Source organism: Crocodylus siamensis, chromosome 4 (assembly GCF_052110815.1).
Source record: "Crocodylus siamensis isolate JL-2025a chromosome 4, ASM5211081v1, whole genome shotgun sequence".
NCBI classification, from domain to species: Eukaryota; Metazoa; Chordata; order Crocodylia; family Crocodylidae; genus Crocodylus; species Crocodylus siamensis.
Window position 1 is genome coordinate 184,543,753 of NC_143398.1, and position 22,015 is coordinate 184,565,767.

The following is a 22,015-nucleotide window of genomic DNA, read 5'->3' on the forward strand; positions in this document are numbered from 1 at the left end:
CCAAAGAAAACAGGAGGTGTGGGTGGCATTCCACCAGCCCACTGGGGCAGATCACTGAGGGCTTGGGTCCTGCTGCAGGGAATTGGTTTCTGGCCAAAGTTCGAGGGGAGGCAACTTTCCACATTTTCTTTATTATGCACATGAAAAGTTTGGCAGCTGCAACATTTAATTAAACCAATGGGTGGCAGTATCACACATGGCATTAGCCTGGTCCCCCAGGTTTCATGTTTGTTAAGTTGAACCCCTGTGGCTACTCCCCCCCTCCCCCAACAGCTTAACCACCCAGTGCAGCAATGCAGTCTCCCCAGTCTCTCAGTGTTAAATGAGAAGAAAGTTTCAAGTACTGGTGTGGGCAATGTTGCACAGTTTTTGTTTAATAAACACACTAACAATTTAGCAGCTTTAACATTTGATTAAAACAAGGCACATCTCTTTCTCACGCTGCATTCCCCCAGACCCCAGTGTGTGGCCCTGGTGGGGGTTGGGCAGGGAGAGAGGAAGTGGGCACTGTTCGGGCAGCCTGGGTTGTGGGCAGCATTGCCTATGAAGCAGATCCAGAGGAACCCATGGCAGGAGACCCATGGCCCAGTGCCAGGGCATGGGCACTCAAAGCCCTTGGGCCCTACTCATCTGGGGAGGGCTCCTGTTCCTGTTCCATGAGGATGAAGAGCTAGGTGGCCTGGCCTTCACAGATCTGGACAGTTGGCTGCTGTGCTGGGCTGAGCTACTCACACTGGCTTGCCCTCCCCCCTGTCCCTGTGCTGCATGTGCCCACAGTCCCAGGCCTGAGCTGTAGTTGAAGTGCTCCTTCTGGGGGTCCAGCTTCCTGCACAGAGCCTTGTGAACCAGGGCAGGAGGGGGTAGGCCAGGCTCCTCACCAGGATTAGGGGGCAATGACATCACTGATGACAAAATCAGGGACCGTGGGGGTGCAGTGCCTGCTCTCCATCACCCTGAGGAATGGGGAGTTGCACAAGAGGTGGGCATCATCCTCATTGGCCACATGATAGTTGGTGGCTCAGTTAGGTCCCAGACACTTGGGTTCTGTGTATATGTATCTGTGTGCGTGTTTGTGTGAGTGTCCAGGACACCTCGGTTCTATGTGTTTGTGGAGGGGAGGGAGAGGGGTATCCAAGTGGGTGGCTGTAATGTCCCCACCAGCCAGTTAAGGGATGGCTCAGCCATTAGGCTCTGCTCAGGAAGTTTCAGCAGCCCAGGGACCCCACAGAGCATACTGGGAGGTATGAAAGAGCCTGCCCCCCACTACCTGCTGAGCCTGCCTCCTACTACATGCTGCGCTTGGGCTGTGTAGGCAGGCTTCCCGTTCCCTTCCCCCTACAACAAAGGCTGATGTGTTCTGCTTCCTCTTGACATAAATGGGGGCACTTTGAGTAAAGCTCAAAAGCTAGAGTGCTTCTTCCATGGGCTTCTTGAACACCTGTGCTTAGCCTGGTAGCTCGGAGAGCTTTGAAGGTAAATTTCATTCACATCAATGAAACATGTTGCATATTACAAAACAAATCTCTTGGGGTTTAGATTCTATGTGAAATTTCAACATTTTAGACTTTTTGAGCTGAAATGAAAGATTTCTTTTCACCATTTCCCATGAAAACAAGTTTTTAATTTTTCATTGCTTTATTAATTATTATTGCTGCATATTGAACCTATATTCTTTACATTAAATATTTTCAAAATGAGAAAGCTAGTGCCTGTGAAAATTTCCAGGGTTAGAGCCATGGAATCTAAAGCCCCTTATAGAAGGGAAGGGGTATAGTAAGGGAAGGAACTGTGCAAACTTCTTCACACAATTACTCAGAACTGTCTCACTATTTTGTAAAGACTTTTACTCAATATTGACCAAAAAAAAAGAGTACTCAATTGCAGAAGAAAAATCATAACTTTAGAATTATGAGGCAGACTTGCTCAAAAATATGACCAAACAGCAGTATCTTACACACTGTTGAACATAAGTTAGTTGCAGAGAACAGGACTTGTGTATGCTGATCAACGTATATGCAAAATATGTGCTATGGAATGCAATCTGAACTCTTTTAGCCTTGTTGGCACCAATCTTCGCCTTAATCACATAAGTGACACCTCACGTTTCATAAATACATTAAGCACCGTAAAGCAGTTGTCCTTGGCTGTAGGTACAGGTTTTTATGTGACAACACATTCCTTAGAATTATTTCATTGTAAAAATGCTTTCTAACATATTTTCCTTCATTTTGCATCGCTTTTTAATAACATTCTTTTAGGATCAATTCCACTTAAGAAAACGCAGCAGTCTAAGACTCTCGTGTGCATACAGTAGCACTTCTGTTCGTGACTTTTTTATTGCATCCTTGGGTGCAAGTGGGAATAAGTATTTGTCTCTTGAGCTGGTATATATCTGAAATCTATCTCCAGGAAAAAACATCAACATTTTGAAGTTGTTTTCATTTGAATATTATATAGATACAGTTTTGTATTTCTCCCTGTTTAAAAATTACATTTAAGCACTATAATCAAAATAGCTATCAATTTTTTTTCCAGAAATGTTTGGATTCCAAAAAGCCTCCAGTTTTTAACAATTCCAGCTGTAATGATATTTTCAATACATATTTATATAGGGAAAGGAAAAATACTGATTTTTTTTTTTCCTGAAAAACAAAGCTGTCAACTTTTTATTAACATTTTTGCTTTTGAAAAGACTACATTACCATAACAACTTTTCATTACAAAATTTTCAGCCAATTCTCTATTCAGTAGTTGGTGTTACATTTTCAGTGTTCTTAATTGTGGTCCAATGGGATCTGGAACATCGACTGGGAGTTGGGATGTTATGTGCATAGTTCTACTATTAAATTGCACTGTGACCTCTGGCAAGTTGTTACATTTTGCCAGGCCTCAGTTTCCCCACATAAGCACATCACTACATTTAAGTAGACCTTCCTTTTTGAGCTTAGGTGCCAGCTGTTCCACATGCTCAACCTCTCCTACAGTTCAGATTTGTCCAAACTAAGGACAGATACAAAGTTTGAAATCCAGTCAAAACTTTCCCAACATGTATCAACATGGATCATAGCTCTAATTAAAATATTCTTTGTTTTTTTAGATAAAACTATTGTTGACACTTCCAGGGGTGTAGCATGTTTAGGTGTAGGTTGTATTGCTTCTAAGGACAACAAACTAGCTGTAATTCATGAAAAAAAAATAACACCACGTAAGAGATGAAAAAGATCTGTTGGATCATTTTTTGAGGTTGTTTTCATGCTGTGTATTTTTAGTGCTGTTCCTCCTGCTGGTTTTATTAAGTGAGTCCTGAAATAGAAGTTTGGTTTTTTTTTCATTTCAACATACAACAGTTATTCATTGCTTTGTTTTAGGGGGAAAGAGCAGGGAATTAACAGAGGGAGGGTTAAATATCTCCTATGAAATCAGTTTTTGCTCTCAATCCATAAGGGTTCCTTTAAATACTGGCATACTCCCTAAACGGGGTAGCAATGAAGTCTCTCAGTCAGGTGCAGTCCTGGGTCCTGGTAGTGACTGTGCAGCATCTCCAGTGACATTCTGCACTAGGGTAAGATTCCACTCAGTCCTACTGAACTGTATCCTAAGAAGCCCAGGTTTGGTATAAGGGCTGAGTTTATAGTCTACATAACTTGTTCCATGTTATATACACATAATTTATTACACAAACTCTTTTCTGAACTTAGCACTTCCAAGTGAAACATAACGTTCAATACAATGGCTCTTGCTTTGTTGAGAATAAATTCAAAATTGATGTTGTCTCTTGGAAATTTCATCTTGTGAAGGGGCAAAGAAACTCAGCACATGCCATTCATGTGTTCACCAGAAGCCACCTTCAACAAATTTCCCTCCTTCTTGTTCAGATCTTCATATAAGTACTAATCATAAAAAGATAATTTGTCAAGCAAGCAGACATTTGAGTTTTTGGGTTTCATCTTGCCTGTAGTTGTCAACTACCATTAACAATGGAAAGTTTCTCTTCTTCCGTGCCCCACTTTTAAACAAGCTTCATAAATTCAAATTAACTGTCATGGAAAAATTGTCACCAGGAAACAGTAATTCCAGGCTCAATGCCAGTGGTCTTAAGGTTAAAAATGCAACAAAAATAATACAAGTAGGTACAAATATTTTTTGTAGTAAGGCACAAAAAGCCATGCTAAAGATCAATTATTAATTACTAAAGTTTCAGTTTATAATTTATTTAGTTAGTTTACATAAGGGTTGAAAATAGAACAAAAATTACAGAATTTTCTTTGTCATTTTGAACACTTCCCTTGCCCTAAAATAAAACTTTCAGGGGCTTTAACTCAAGAAGACAGCTACACTCTCTTTATTTATTCCTGCCAAACCACACTGAAGTCAGCAGATTTGTGTGGGTGTAAAGAGGGGCAGAATTTTGACTGTTTCCTCCTATACTGCTGAGAGAATATTTACATATTTGAGGGTTATACTGCTGGATATTGTCTCAAGTGGCAAAAATCAAATCTGGATTCAGATCTAGGCCAGCAGGTTAAAAAATAGGAGCCGAATGTTAAACCTACATATACTATCTACACGTAGGTGCTTAAATAAGAGGTTTGATTTTCAAAAGTGCAAAAGCAGCATGCACATCTGATTTCAGCAGAAGCTTTCAGCTGCTATGGATTTTTGAAAGTTAAAGTAAGGATTTAGGTGCCTAAATATGAATTTGAGCCCAGAAATAACTTTTGCTTGTGGAAATCTTCATCATAAATCCTTTAATTTTGAGGGGCTGGATACTGAGTTCTGGTTTGCTTGGCCTATTTATAAAGACACCTTGAGCAATCAGACTTTGGAGCCCAGAACAGATTCCAACTGCCCCCAAAAATGTAGTGATGCTTACATCAGGTTTATTGGCAACAAGGCATCTCCATTGAGTGATATTAAAAATAACATCATCGGTAAATCCTATCTTTGGAGGCACATTGAAATGAATGGAACAGTGTACGCACATCCAAGGGCCAGAGTTGGCCTGCATGTTGAATTACAGGTACTATCTGGATTGTATGAGTCAGGGGAACAAAGACAGATGTTTCCAAGGTTAGAAATCAAAAGTTAGGAATTTTCATGCAAAACATTTCTCATCCATTTCCAAAAATCTTATTTCTTTTCTTGTAATGCTCAAGCTAGTTTGATGGTTCAGTGCATCTGTGAACTAGTTAACAAAAGGATACCACATCCCATTACTCGTTTCTACCTTTGAGGCTGTAATGCATTTTGGGAATCCAAGCAGAAGTGCAGTCCAAAAGCTTTCCTTTACATCCTCTTCACTATTTAATTAGTGACTGAAACTTCAAGACAAAGAAATCTCACAGATCTCCATCTCCTCTAATATTACTTAGATTTGCAGTTCTCTCCCCTTTTTCTTTATGTCCTCTCTGTAGGCACATGCATACAGCAGCTTAGACCTAGTAAATAGTAGTGTTCTCACATGCAATGTATTGCTCTGTGCAGGCTACCTCTGTGCAGACAGAAGCAGGGTAATCTCATTTGCATAGAACTGCAACCTAGTTAATAAGTTGTGCTGAGACTCAATGATGCATAAATGCAGTCACACTGCTTTTGATTCAGAGGATAAGCTGTACAGAGCAGTGCAGTATGTATAGGAGGCCCACTGTCTACTAGGCCTCTGCGAAGTGGCTAGTATTCGCTTTGGATTCGGCCAATTTGGGGGACAATGATTCAATTCAGTGTATCACTGTCCTGATTTGATTTGGATGAATTTGATTCGGAGATTTGGCTGCTGCCAAATCTCTGAATCTCCAAATCAGGCAGGCCCATCCCCCGCCCGCTCTCCCAGCCTGGCAATGGCTGCCCTGCCTGCCCCAGCTCCCAGCGCTTGTTAGAAAAAAAGCCCCAACTCAGCGGGTGCTGTCAAATGGGGGGGCGATCCCTGCTGCTCCCCACTGCCCCATGCTGCATGGGGGGCTCTGCATGAGCCCCCAACCCCCCCTCACTTCCCCAGGTCCCCCATGGGTGCCCTGCCCAAGCCAGCTCTGGCCCTTTAAGGACAAAAACCCAGAGAAAACCCCTGCACACATGCTTCTGCCGGCAGCAGCAATCCCTGCTGCCCCCCATTGCCCCACACCATGTGGGAGGCTCTGCACGAGCCCCCAAAGCCCTAAAGCCCCAAGGCTGCACCAGGAACCTTGTGTCCCAGGGCTTTTCTTGGTTTTTTTTTTCTTAAAGGCCAGAGCTGGCCTGGGTGGGGCAACTGTGGGAGGGCTGGAGGAGCAGGGAGGGTTGGGGGGCTCATTGCAGAGCTCCTCCATGCAGTAGGGGGCAGGGGGGATTGCCCCCTGCCCTGCAGCACCCAGTGAGCACTGGGGCTTTTTTTTAAATACCAAGCTAGGGTGGGTGGGAGCAGCCTTGGGGGGCCTGAGGAAGCAGGCAGGGCTCGGCCGGGGCTGGGGTCCCCCCATGGTCCCCTCCCCCAGCCCTCCCTGCCTCACCCCTAGTACTTACCAGCTTGGAGTTAGCTGCAGCTCCCTGCTGCAGCCACTGGGGACTTCCCAAATCATCAAAGATCTCCGAATCTTTTCCGAAGATTTGGAGAGCTTTGATCGATTTTGGACCTTTAAATTGGTCCCCTGATTTGACTTGGATTCAGAGTTTTTGCCACTGAATTTGGCTCAATCTCCTCCGAGTCGAATCACCACCCAAAGCTTCATGCAGCCCTGCTGTCTACCTTCGTACATTTCAAGATAGCCTGCCTAAACAGTTTTGGCTATAGAGGACAGTGCTTCACATAAAATCAGTGCTTACTATGTGCAGCAATTTATGGGTGACTTTGCAAAAGGACCCAGCCTGCCCATCAGAAAGTGGTAGGTCCACTGGCTTAATGAACCCAAACTTGAGCCAGCTCCAACACTTTTAATAATCCTGCTTTATCTGATCAAAGCAATGTACAACCATTAATCATCTCTACAACCCTGTAGGTATCAGGCCTTATTAACCCGAGCTAGAATACTGAGTCAGAGGAATGAAGTGACTTTCCCAAGGCCATCCATTGATTTGGTGGCAGAAACAAGGATTAGAACTGCAGACTGCCCAACTCAACCCCCACATGCTGTTACCGAGCAGAGAGGTGTTTCCTCCCCATGAAAAGATGACTGTATGATAAGCAGCAACATGTGCTTTGCTAGAAGGTGTGATGGTAAAAGAGCTGTTTGACAGTTAATGGACTCAGTTGAACTGCTTGGCATGTATTATTTACTGCATTCTAACATTTAGTTTTGGCACCATAACATGTCAGCAGCTTGTATACAATGAACAGGAAAAAAAGAGTCTGTATCTGATTTATTCCACAAACACTAAGAAGGCTTTGTGACTGATATATTCATGTACAGGGAAATTAATTCTACTGAACTTTGATAGACACTGATTAAACAAGTCAAATGTAGAGTACTGTGATATGAGCCTGAAACAAATGGTGCCATTCTGTACAAATGTACCCTATACAATATCATACTGTACATTTTCTTTTAAAAACAGCAGTCATTTGAAACCACCAAAAATAATTAATTCAATTTAAAAGGCAGTCCTATATGATTCCATGAATGCTCAGGCTAGGATGAAATAATACCTTATACTGGTCTTGAACCACAATGAATAATACAATTATTTTTACTTTGCAAGAGGTCACAACAAATGCTTGAGATTTAAGCTACCATAACTACAAATTTAGCAGAAAGTAGGCATTTAATGATAGATTGCATTGCTGTGGCTTAGGTTTTATTTTGAATGTTTTTGTCTTAAAAACACTAATGCTGAAATGTTGTCTCAAATCTTTATTTTCAAATTACTTATTATATTGCCATAAATTATAGGGTACAGTAAAAGCCAGATTTAAAAGGAGGAACATTTTACTTTCTCATCTTTCTAAAAATAGTACCACACTTATGAAAGAAGAATCATAAAAAATGTTCTTTATATACAACTAAAGTTGCAAGTGATGAACTAATGGCCCTACTCCAAGTGGCACAGTGGACTGGTCCAAATTTAGGAGCATAATGGTAGAGGTTAACTTTAGGAAGTCCATGTAAAACTGTAATCTATAATTCCACCACAATTACAGTGTTTTCTCTCAAATAATAGTTGAGTCAATGGCGAGTGCTAGCAAATACCTTGTAAAGATGTTCTTATGGCTTTCATTGTTTTTGATGCTTTTGCATTTTCAGCATACTTTGTTAGAACCAGCAAAAGACCTAGGCTGTGACCCATGGATGTTCAGGGACTGTGGGTTACAGTCAAACATATCCATTTGGACAAAAGCAAAGCGTGGAGCATTTTGTTGATAGTGAAGAGTGAGACATGCCACGTTTACAAGATGACAAATAAACAAAGTTCAAGAGACACTTGTCAAGCATAACATGGCCAACACTGAAGCTACCTAGTAATTTTTAGACAGCTGTAGCGAAGGAAGAAACTCACCTAGGTGACCTGACAAGAAATACAGAGCATTGGTGACTGTTCAGTAATTAAAAGGTGTATGCACATAGTTTCTCTCTTCTGATCCTCTCATCTATTCTTTTCTTAAGAACTGAATCAAACCAAATCTGGTAGGTTTAATTTTAGGCCAACTGCCATTGCAGGGTTACTTTAAATTACTAAAGATATGATTTAAAGTGGAAATTTTCTTATTATTTTTTCCTCCTGTTTTTATCTGGTATTCAGTCAAAACCACGGAATCTGACAGATTCACTCCAGCATGTACAGTAGAGAAAGGGAAACATTAACTATTAGGGCATTGATGGCTGTGCTGAAAAGGGTGCTATTTGTGCCTTAAGTTCTCATTTATAACTCCTGCCGATCAGTGTAGAGTGTGCTACCAGCTTACAAAATTCTGAAGTAATTGTTCTGAGTGCACTTGCATTATAGTTCCTTGAGATACCTGCCTATTTGCCTTCTCTAATAGTTAAAAAAAATCTTTCTGTATCTGGAAATGCACTGAAAATGAATCTTTAGGCACTTGTAAGTGGAGAGGAGTAGAAGGAGATGAAAGCTGCTAAGGAGATGGCTGATGGCTGTGGAATTTTGCACAGAAATTAAACTTTTAAGTCTGCAGCACTGATGGTATTATTTATGGGTGAGAGTGGAAGGACAACTGGAAAGCAAAGGTATTCATGAGGACAGTGATATACTGTTGAAAAATAAAATGACCCAGGTTTTAAGTCTACTTGGTTGATGCCATGTATGGCATGATATGTTACTGTTGTATTGTAATACAACACATGCTGCTTATCAGCCCAGTTTTTCTCATCAGCAGTTTCAGGGTAGTTGCTGGTAAAGCTCTCCTACACAATGCTTTCAGTATAATTGTCTGCATGGCTTGGTTATACAATGTGCACACCCGCTGAGTCTCACAGTTCTTGGATGCCCTGATAATTGTCCTGCTTGGAGCCCATGGGATCAAAGGAGCAGCAGATGGTTTGTTAGGCACTTAATAAATAGTGACATTTGTATGGGTTGGCAAAAATGTGGCCCTCTTCATAACATGGACAGAGAATGGGTGAATTAACGGGCTCCTATCCTTTGCCTTGTTCTGAGACAGAGCTGTCTGGAATAGCTTGGGGTGGGGTGGGGTGGGGTGGGGGGAAGCTCCTTGCTTTATTCAAGATATCTTCATTCTAGGGATTCTTATCAACATTCAACTGGTCATGCAAATTTCCAAAGATGGCAGTTGAGTCCAGGACTTCTTCAGAAGTCTACATGGATGTGAAGGGGGACATGCATTTTTCATGGGCTTATGAAGTTGCTGCTGCCTAGGATTAAAAAAGGTTTAGCTGCCCATCAGCATTTGAACAGAGAGAACAGCGAGATTATATCTAGTCTAGATGATCCCAGAGAAATGGAGAGACAGAGATGACAAAACAAATAGAAATATGTGAAATAGTGCTTTCTGGGATACTAGTTGGAGGACTGCCAGCAGCACTATTGCTAGGAATTGGTTCACATGAAAGTTAGAACTAATTCACTGAAAAAAGGGGAATTACTTGTGTTCCAAGAAATATTGCTTATGGTGGCTAATGCTGCCAAATAAATTACTTTGAAAGCTGGTTTTATGTGGCTATAGGGCACTGTAGTGCAAACTAATTCCAGTTAGTGCAGTTTAACAGTCCTGTGCAGACTAGGCCACAGATAAGAGCTGAATGCAGGATTCTTTAACAATTCAACTCAGATTTGTAATTTCACATTGGAGACCTAGCTCCTTTTTGCATTGGATTATGGCTCAGGTTGTTCAATAGTTAGCTCTACCCAACAGGGTGAATGAGGTGCGTGTGCACTTAATAAATGTGATTCATGAAAAACAACTTTTACTGTGTTTTTGTAAAGTCTTTGGCCAGAAGTAAAGTAGGTTTTTGCTGAAGAAAATAGGTGGTCCATGCCTCAGCCCATACGCTGTCATGAAGACAAAGAATCTCTCATAGACATCAATCTGTTTCTCTTCACAGGGCTCTCTATTCCCCTCTTTGTCAGTCAAAGGTGTCAGTGTCTCTTCCTCCTCCCCTCCCTGAAGAGTGGTGTCAGTCATTCCTGTTTTTTCTTTTTATTAATGATTTTTGCAAGGCTATGTCATTACTGTGCTATACATTTTTATGCAGATGGCACGACTGTGCATTTTAATGGCAAATCTGTTTCTCACATAACGACTGAACTGCAAAAAGACTTTGACAGACTGGTTCAAGGAAAACAAACTGGTTTATAATGCAGCAAAAACTAAAACAATGCCTTTTGGCTCTCCTAATCATCTGAACTCAAAGGATGGTTTTTTAATTGAAATCAGAAATTTTCAAGAGAAAGTGGACAAACTTGCATATTGGGAGAGAATAAGAACCATGTTTGGTTTTTGAAGGATGTAAGATATTGTTAAGCTGGACAGGATGCAAGCTGTTGTAAACAGGCCAGATTCGTCCATGGTGCACAACTCAGCTGAGCTGCACCAGGAATGAATTTGGTCTGTTAAGTCCAAACTCTTAACAGTTTAAGATTAATAAGAGTTTGATCTCAGTAGGAGCTAAGTAGTTTGGCCTATAGTATAGGAATTAGCCACTTGAGCTTAGTGTGCAGAATGGATTTTAACATAAATAGATAGTGTTTTTAGATATTAACTGAACATCATTAGTTCAGTAGTGCAAGAATCAATTAATTAAAGCTTCCAAACAGATCTCAGGCTCAAGAAAATGAGCAGATACTTTTAATTACCATCAAGAGAAGGAGGAGAACTTACTTTCATATGTCATTCAAACAGTTTATTTTTTCTCTAATCCGATTCATTGTATTTTCTTTAAATTTTACCTAAAATGTAGACAACTCTAGGTGATTGTTTCATCCTCAAATTCTTATGTTGTTAATTTCCATTTTCACTGTTCTCCTGTCTGTCATTTTGTTAATGTTTTTATACTGTAATCTATGAAAAGGCAAAATCTTCAATGGCCTAGATCTCCATAGCCTTGTATGTGCATTGTTATATACAAGTCAGAATGTGGTAGCATTTTCTACTTACATCATTCTAGTGTAAATAACCCACAAGGTGTTTGACATTTTTGGGCATGGCCAGTAGATGTGAGTGCTAGTCTTGCAGAACTAGGTTTAATATTCAGATTGGACATGATAACTATGAAGTCAACAGTGTATTGAAGTTGCCAACTTCTTAGTTACCTTCTTGATATATTCAACTCATTCCTCTAGAGCAGGTTTGCATATTTGACAACTTTTTCATGTATCCCTCCATCCCCTTAGTCTTCTCTTTTCTAGTCTAAGCAAACCCAGTTTGGTTAACTTTTCCTCAAAGATATCTGTATATATTGAATTCAAAGGGCTTGCTCCTCCATTTCTCAGACACCCATAATTACATTGAACAAAGTGCAATATTCATGTTAAAAACTATTAATTGGAATAAGTCTAGTAATAGAAAACATAGCAAAACTAAAATATTTCATTCTATGCCCTAAAGTTGCACCAAACAGTAAATTCCCGATTATTGAGTATGCCATTTCCTATTCTAAATAAAGTAGGGAAATGGTAATGTTAGGAAATTTATGAACTTTTACCATTGTAAATAAACAAGTTAAAAAAATATGTGTTAGATGAAAATCTCAGAGATAAACTTGGGAATTGCTGTGAAGTTCAAAACTCCTGAATTAGCTCAGGAATGAAGGTGAGCCAATTGGAAATCACTGAGCATTAAAGATGCACTTAGACTCAGTTGTTGAAAGGGCAGTGTAACTTTTTTTTCTCTCCATTGTTCTAAATTTCCAGTATAATATAGTAGTTTTGTTTCTGCCTTTAATCTAAGACCAGAAGAATTCAGAGTCAAATCAGATGTGTTAAGTTCATTTTCTCTCCCAGCAGACACCAAACACTTGATTAGTAGGTCAGTACCTCAATAACAATGCAAAAGATGGTGAGAAAAGCACTTGTTGATGAGTCTACTCCCTCCCTCTCTTTCCAGTCAAACTCTGAACAAGTGTCAGGCTTAAATCGCATGGGCATTGACCACAGCTGCATTTTATATCAACTTCCGTAGCATGTGTATAGGACTATAAACATAAATCATTGGAGAGCTGTTTCAAGAACAGTGTATGTAATTAAAAAAGCATCATTTACAGCATTCTTTCATGACAAAGCGTTATGTCATTTTTGTTTCATCATAAATAAAAGAAATGTTGGTTAAATTCTTGGCACAATGGGGCAGCTGCCAAACATGCGTATGGCTTGAATTTATCAGAAGCGATTGATCATTATTTTTTTCACAAAGTTAAATGGAAAGCATCCTCTTCAAGCGTGCAAGTAACTTCCCTTCTCCATACATCTCTGTACTCAGACTATTCACAGGTGAAAACCAGTGAAATAACATTCCACATTGCAATTTAAAAAAAATATTGTCACCCTTTTTTCAGTGGGAACTGTTCCTTATTTTTAAGGACGTATTTTTATTTAAAACTTGAAAATTTATATTAGAAAAGCAGTGAGGACATGCATGCTAGAAAAATCCTGAACTACGTGAAACTCAGCTAGAAAGGGGCTATATTAGGTTAAGTTGTCTGTGTGTAAGAAGCTTGACTATTAATTTAAGCTTAGAAAATTGCAGGAATCTTTGACACATTCTCTCAGATATAACTTAAAAAAAGGGGGGTGGAGGTTGTTAATACCGAATACATCCTGTTATCAATGGTAAAGTTGCATTTATTGAGTTTCTGTTCATTCGTAACTATCCACAGAATTTTAAAGCCTGTAGTGGATGACTAGTTTTGATTTGTAAGTTCATAAGACTTCTAGATTTGTGGTTGTAATGCGTAAAACAATAAAATGAGTAACAATGAGTGAAACTATAACTTGTTAAACCTTTAATACTTTACATTTAAAATTCATTTTTGGCACTGACCAAAAGATTAAGGGGCAGACACTCAACTAGCATAAATTGTAACAGCTCGATGGATCTGTTCCTTGAGCTACTTAATTTACATTGGCTGAGTAGCTCTGAATCCAAATCTATAACCAGTAGAGACAAATAGTAAAAAAAGCAACTGTGAGATAGTTATGACAGTTATAATTAATGATAAGTTAACAGACAGGAAAACACTTGAACATTTCAGAGACTTATGAATGGAATTTCACTTAGCCCATGCTTCAGGCTTCATAAGTAAGATATTTTTTTCTGAGAGAACATAAAATATCATTTGATTGTGGCAAATAATTTTTAATGCTACATTATCCAAATAAAGGAGAAATACAATACCCATTGACTTGACTTGATAATACCTGTCTCATAATTAGGAGTAAATGTGGTTAACATTTTCAAATGCATCTGAGTGGTTCTTAGAAATGGCATATAAGCTCTTAAATCCTTAAAAGCCAATATTATTGTTCAACATCAAAGGAGGTGTACTGTTCAACTGTATTTTTACATATGCTTATATCTTACACTGCAGCTACGTTTGCTTCTACACAGCTATTCCTTTACTTGTCCAGGCACCTCTCCACAAATCTGAACTTCCTTTGTAAAAAGTGAACACTGGATATGTATTTTGAGTACTAGCAGCATACTAATTCATGGCTTCCTGACAACATTAAGTGGTAACATATTTCAAAGAGGTGGATTTAATATATCTGTAAAAGTGGAAGTGAACTGAAGACCAATTCCATAAGCAAGCAATTGAGAGAAAATTGAATATGGTAACTTAGGCTTTCACTGCGGGCTAGGGTGGCACAGGCACTAAGATGTGTGGTTGACAGCAAGTTTGAGGCCATAGCAGAAGTGCTCATGGCACAGCCCTGTTGGATTCCAATGAATCTGCTAAATACCTTGTCACAAGGACATGAAAAGAAAGGAAGTTTTGATTTATAATGGGCAATTTTTTAACACAGACATGATCCTAGAATATTTTAATTTAGGAGTTAGGAGAAAGTAAAGATTTCAAATAATATTTGTGTTGCCACCATTACAGATCAGATGATAAAAATCAGCAATTCATTTACCCTTACCGACAAGCTAATAAAATATCAGATATTACAGCTGATCCAGCAACTAGTATCAAATAACTCATGGAGTACCCAAAGCAGATAGTTATTTATCAAAATGTATTTTTAGTTGATGACATTTTGCATACATTTTGTTTACTCTGCTTGCTATTCAGTCATGGATACTAATAAATTCACTTGGTGTAAACAGTATAGCATACAAGCTCAAACTGTTCATAGCATGTAAACACTACAGCTATATGGATGCTACAAAAAATGAGTTTGTATTTGAAGTTGGTCAAATATCTGAAGAGTTTTTTGCATTATGTCCACTGCTTTGCGTTCTGGTGCATTATAAATGTGTCCTCATTTACAATGGACTTCTACCCCCTGGCTGTCAGAAAATGTCCTGAATAACTTATTTGCTCTCCTGGAAAAATGATTCCTGCCAGTTGCTTTGCTGATACTATCATTTCAGTAAGTAAGCTGTAAATTAGATTCCATGGAGCAACAGTGGAAGAGAATCCCTTTCTCTCCCATCCTCACCCTCTTCAAAGAGACTTTTGTTTAACCAGTATAGTTTATTTCCTTAAAGATCTTTTAGGATTTCTTCATTACTATCATAAATATTGGCAAACCAGTTACACGTGAGACAAATTGCACTTCCCCTTTTGTTAACAACACGGGGAAAATAATTAGCAGCATTGGCGACTTCTCTCCTGGGAATCTAGGTTACAAATATCTCTGCTTCTCACAGGGCAGTACAGTAGGGGACTCTGAGGAATGCCTAAACTAGTTAAACAACTAATGTATATTCATACAGTGTATATACCTTAAGAGAATCTGTGAATTTAATTTAAAATATTCATCAAAACTTTTTTAATTGAAATATTGTTTTGACTCATATGTACACTTCTCTGATATTTTTTATTTTAAACAAACAAAACAACAAAAGAATAGTTTAATTTTTGTGCTCTTTTTGTACCTTTCACAATTCTAAACAAAGAAGTGAAGAGGGAATTAATATTAACTGCTTCTGTTTCAAAAACTGTGATCAAATTTTTTTGGTTTTAGTTCATAAAAATAAAAGAATCCATGAAAACTGTCAAACAATGTTAACTTTCACTTTGTTCTTTTACATGCAAAATGTGTAGCTTTTTTCGACTAGCACTGATGGGATTGTCTTGATGCTTGTACATAGTTTTGTTCTTCAGACTTAAATAGAATGTTAGTACTGTTTGCAATCTTAGTTGCTCAATGAATTAAGATTTTTTCAATGAACTGTGTTTTCTTTGAATAAGATCCATGTTTGAGAATATTGTAGTGCGGTAAAATCCTGGCACATATCTTCAAGCATCCATAGGTGAGCAAGAATCCAGGAACACCTGTTTCCAGGGAATATTTTTCCCCCTAGGCACTTCAAATTACATTGTGGTACTGGTAGATGGGAAAAGTGATTATACGGAGTTCTTAGGAACAGTCATCCAAAGATCATACTCATTTGTAAGGGAGGAGTATCAGTATCTGTGGTAGTATATAATCTGCAGATACCTCTATGCATTCGGGTAGGAAAACATCATGAATGAACAACAAGGCTGGAGGTGTTGAAAACACCTTATGAGACACTGAAATTGTTACAAAAAACCCCAAAGAAACTGGACAAACAATGGTTGAGTCCATCTCCTAATGGTAAATGGGAGGGAAAAAAATACAAGGGACACCAGGTGTTATCCTGTCCTGGTTGACTTCAGCAGCAAAACTTACACTTCAGTGGGTGTGTCTACATGTACAATTAATGCTATTTGGCTTTACTGTGCAATAAATTTAGTATGCAGTAAATTTACTATCTGCATATGCTGGTAGTAAATTTACTGTGCAGTAGGCACCTGCATGTGTAGATGGTGATGCTTTACTGTGCAGTAGAGTAGTCTACTGCTCAATAAAGTATTCTGTGTAGCTATGGCCAGTGAGGCCAAGTTTTCATCGAAGGAGCCTCAGAAGCAAAGACACTGCACAGAAAAGGGAGTCTATAGCCACAGATTGTAAGTCAAAAGGCTTATCCAGCTCTTCATTGAGTCAACAGTTACATAGAAAGCTTGCAACTGCCAGCACAATTTTTCTCAGAAAGTAGAGAATGTAGGTTTCCATGGCTGTCAGTCTGACATCATTCATCAGCTCAAATTTACTTCTACAAAAGGCCAGGAACTTTGAATAACAAGAGCCAAAACCTTAACCCAGAAAAAGTGGCCAACGTCTTAGAGAAACATTTGGCCTATGGAACAATTGCTAACTCAGCTTAGCATCTATATTTTACATGCTGCAAAGTTTGTATCCATGCAATTAATTAGAAGGATGTAATTTATTATTTCAAAATTTCTGGAGAGTTCTAGAAATCATGCTCTTTTGTTCTTTGCAGATCTACACACATCTTTGGTCAGTAGAACTATAGATTCCAAAGAGAATAAACTGTATTAACATTTTACCAGGTTTGTGACCCTAATGCATTCATGTTTGCTATTATTTCTGGGAGCTCCCTGGGATGATATTCATAATATAAAAAATTTAACCACAAAAAATATGTCAAAGAAACGTTATGGGTCTGACTAATCCCAGCAAAGCAAGGAAATTTGGGACTCAGCAAGCTCCATCTGTAGTGCTGGTGATGCTGTTCTTCATTAGTGGGTTCAGAATATTGGGTGATGTAACACACCATCAATTCTGTATTACCCAGAAGCAGAACCCAGCTCTTTGTTCACATTAGTTTGTCAGACATTCAATATTAATTCTTTATAGTCTGACTTCTACCATATTAACACTACACTTTTGGGGGGCGGGGAGACGGGAATAAGAATCATATGGGCACTGGGTTAGAAACATCCTAGAATGCATTAGTGGCTCACAGCTGCCAAGTGTCTCACAGCTGCCCATGCTGTCATTCATTCACTTGGGTCAGCTGAAATGCCACTCACAGACCGGGCTTCTGGCAGAGAATGAAGTTTCCCCACAACTCCTCTTGGCTCTTAGAGCTTACTCAAGCGCTCAGGGAATGCAGAGCATTTCTTCCTTCTCACTGAACCCACTTGTCTCAGCCAAGGCTGACAGAACCGAACTGCAAAAAATGGGGATGAACAAGTGGCTTATGCTGCTGCTGCTTGGACCTGAGCAGCAGCACATTTCACTTTTATGGGTCAGCCATCATGCAAAGGAGATGGAGTCACAAAATACTTTGGGAAGGGAGGATAGTGTTTAAGTGTCTCAGATTCTCTGTCGTTTTCTCTAGTAATGTTAGCTCCATTCAGTAATTGTAAAAAAGAGTAAAAGGCTGTTTGGTGGGACTTTTTTAAGTCCCCAGAGGAGGTAAGAATTCTACCCGCAGCCTTCCCTGCCATGCTCGGAGGAACATCCCCTCCCCTGCCTCTGTCACTGCTGTCCCAGGGGCAAGGGGAGCTCTTGTCCTGCTCCAACTTCATGGGGGTTAGGCTCAGTCCAGGAAAGTGGCAAAGGCAGCAGGAAGGTAGATTCCCTCTCCCTGTCTGATCCTCCCAGATTTTCCCCACCAGCCCAGAAGCAGGCACGGGGAGCAAGAACCCACATGCCCACCACCACTGCTGCTGTCCTGGGCTGAGTGTAGCCCCCACACAGCTTGGCTCCCTTCCCTCTGGGACAGTGAAGACAACAGCAGTGGGAGGGGGAGGAGGGGGAGAATGGAATGGGATGTGCTTCTGAGGAGGTATAGGAAGGGGGTGGGGAGATGTTTACCTGCTTTGGGGACTTACAAAAGTCCTGGTTGCCTCCAGCCCTTGCTTGTGGGAAGGGTTGGAGGCTGGGAGCGGGGGCTACAGCCATCTTTGCAGTGCCTGTCACTACTCCACCCTTTGCAAGATCCTGGAACTGCTTCTATGGAAGGGAGAGAGGCAAATGGGTAAATGTTTGATGGATCGAGGTGGTCTCAGAAATATTGGCAAACTAATGTGATAAATCTGATAAATTGTCTGTAATACTACCATTTTAGGACCAATTTCTATCCTGAATTAGTTTCATAGTTTCTAGGGTCGGAAGGGACCTGAGTAGATCATCTAGTCCAACCCCCTGCCATGGCACGAAAGAGTACTGGGGTCAAACGACCCCTGCAAGGTGTATATCTAACCTCCCCTTAAACACCCCCAGGGTAGAAGCCTGCACCACTTCTCTTGGAAGTTGGTTCCAGATCCTAGCCGCCCTGACCGTGAAGTAGCGCCTCCTGATATCTAGTCTAAATCTACCCTCTGCCAGCTTGTGACCATTATTCCTGGTCACTCCTGGCAGTTGGTCGGGGGAACCGGGACTTCCTCAGTGCCTGCTGGTCCCCCCTGACTAGTTTGTAACAGGCCACTAGATCCCCCTCAGCCTTCTCTTGTGGAGGCTGAACAGGTTCAGGTCCCATAGCCTCTCCTCATAAGGCTTTCTCTGCTGCCCTTGATCATGCGAGTGGCCTCCTCTGGACCCGCTCCATGTTGTCCACATCCCTCTTGAAGCGCGGCACCCAGAATTGGATGCAATACTCCAACTGCGGCCTGACCAGTGCCGCATAGAGGGAGAGGATCACCTCCTTGGACCTGCTCGAGATGCATCTGTGGATGCCTGTTATAAACTAGTCAGGGGGGATCAGCAGGCATTGGGGAAGTCACTGTTTCTCCAAGCACCGCCAGGAGTGACCAGGAATAACAGTCACAAGCTGGCAGAGGGTAGATTTAGGTTAGATATCAGGAGGCGCTACTTCACGGTCAGGGCGGCTAGGGTCTGGAACCAGCTTCCAAGAGAAGTGGTGCAGGCTCCTACCCTGGGGGTGTTTAAGAGGAGGTTAGATGAACATCTTGCCGGGGTCGTTTGACCCCAGTATTCTTTCCTGCCATGGCAGGGGGTCGGACTAGATGATCTGCTCAGGTCCCTTCCGACCCTACAAACTATGAAACTATGAAACTATCCCTGAGCAACTGCAGTATAGTCATCCCTGGTGATGGCCCCTCCTTTCCATTGGGTGTATGCCTCCCTTTTTGCTAGGAGACATTCCCGGATGCTTTTGGTGAGCCATTACACACAAACAACTCCTATTGTCCTCAGAGAGAGTTGTGATCTTATTTCCAAGGGGGAATAAAGTGTTCTTAGGTTGTAATAAAAACATTGGTTACTATTTGACAGCAGTTTAAACTGTATTATGCTCAGTTACTACATTTACCTGTTTAGGGGGTCTTGCCAAAATGTCCATAGTCTTCTTCTGCTCTGAGTTACATCGCTGTGGTTCAGTTGCCCATAGCACAGGCAGCTGCTCAAGCTGGAATCCTGGCTCATCTTTGCTGAAAAGCAAATGTTCTGTATTAATTTCTCTAATCAGATTCTGTAGTTGATATAAATCTTCAGTAACTCAAATGACTTTTCCAGGTTTACTCCAGCTGTGCACCAGTCTAAACAAGACCAGAATTTGGTCCAGTATTTAAAATAACATACATCTGATACCTGTACTAAAACTGGCCAAAGCTAAAGCAATTAAGAAAATGCATGCAGACTGTTGGTGTAAATGACTAAAGAAATTTTGTATAACCATAACGAAGCTTCAGAAATTTTAATCCAGAAGCGATAAAATCTATAGGATGTACAAAATAGCAATGTACAAAACAGCAAACCAAGTAACTGCAAGTTCTTGAGAGCCAAATGGTTTAAAATCTATTTAAAATAAGGGTTAGGGAACTTATACTTCTTTTTCTTTCTGTTCTGTGCTTTTAAGAAGGAGGAAGCCAATAAGACATGGTGGTGGTTTTTTGTATATATGTACAGTAAGAATGCAACTAACAGAATTCTCAATGAACTGTGACTCTCACCACAGAATTTTAGGAAGTCCAATATGCAAGTTCTTTGGTAATTGAGTACAATAATCATTTTCACATCTACTCTAGTCTGTGGCAAAGATGAGAACTGCCACAAAAGTGGAAACCTTAACAATCAGGCTTTGTTTTTTATGCACAAACGTTCTTCTTTGTACATTACAGCATATACCCCACCTAAAACACACACAATCTTTTTATCTTTCAGGTAGGTATTGTATTCTAGGTTGAACTTTTACAGTTTGTACAGGTTTCTAATTAAAATGGGAGCAGATTTTACTTGAGATAAAGAGCCAAACTGAGAGATGATGTGTATGGTATTTGGTTACTCTGGTAAGAGATACATATAGTAAGGCAAGCTAGGTCTAAGGATCTCCAAATTGTGTACTGGATTGAGGAGGCAGAAAAAACTTTAAGAGGATATGGCATGAGGTGCCATCCAGTTACTTTATCTTACATTCCCTTATTAATTACTCTGCTTGCTAGGTATATGGAGAGTAAGATGCAGAAATTCAGATTCCATTACTCCCATTTACTGATATGAAACTTACATCACATAATGCATCCTCTCTGCATTTGGCTCAAAATTTCTATAGTAGCATTCTTCAGAAGATGGACTGAAAATATTGGAAAGATTTCAGTGGTGTACCTGTTATTGTAAAATCGAGTGTTTCATTGGTACTGTGCTTGGTCTGTCTGAATTAGTTTAATCGGAAGAACCCTTATTATCTTCCTAGTGCCATAGTAATTCTAAATGGGTAGTTTCCTTTCACAGTGCCAAAAGCCTCAGTGGGTATGTCTACGTGAGGCACTTCAAGCACAGTAGACTACTTGTACTGCACATTAGTGCAGTAGGCAAATCCCATGCTAATGTGCAGTAGAATTAGTTTACTGTGCATTAATATAACCAAAAAAGCTTGCACGCGCATTAATACGCAGTAGTGCCAATTATGGCGCATTAAGTTAGTACCTGTAATTACAGACACTAAACGTAATGTGCTGTTATTATGGCACATTAATAAATGTGTAGATGTGCCCAGTTACTGTATGGATTGCCAAAAATTAAGCCAAGTCTTTCCCAGTACTAAAATGCCTCAGTTTCTCACTCTCAGCACTGTCACCTCCTCCGCAGACACCAGTCATTCTGCCTTGCTAACACAAAAATATCTGTGATTGTTCAAACTGAGTATTTGGGATAATGCACCAAGTGCATTTTTAATTACATTTACACTGATCACTCAGTAAAATTCTCTATTTAATTCTGTTATGACCACTGCAGAGATTCCATTTCATAGGACACCCCAGAGCCCTCGCTGTGGTACATAGGCCTTGGCTGCTGGGGAGCAGGCAAAACCTTATTCTAAGTATATAAAATTTTACATATATATTTTTAAGTTTATACATATATATATAACTTTAAAAAGTGATGAGAACTTTTCTGTCAAGTTGCATGTGAATTTAAGTGTCAGTTTCCCTTTAGGAATGGGATTATAATGGGAATGCTGGCAGGTCCCTCACGACAGAAGGACTGGTGGGTGCTGCTACTGTATATATCTGTTGTTGTCATATTGAATTTTGTGCAATAAAAATAAAACCCTTGGTCAGAAGTGTCATGAAAGTTTGATTGACTCTTCTCTCTAATTGCTTATCATTCTTGACGATAT

At 40.1% G+C, this 22,015-nt stretch overlaps 1 long non-coding RNA gene across 1 annotated transcript in view; it reads left to right on the plus strand.

Moving 5' to 3' along the window:
* The window catches only part of LOC149867314 (uncharacterized), a 220,304-nt gene that overhangs the window by 144,163 nt on the left and 54,126 nt on the right, over nucleotides 1-22,015 (plus strand). The gene's annotated exons all lie outside the window — the stretch shown is intronic.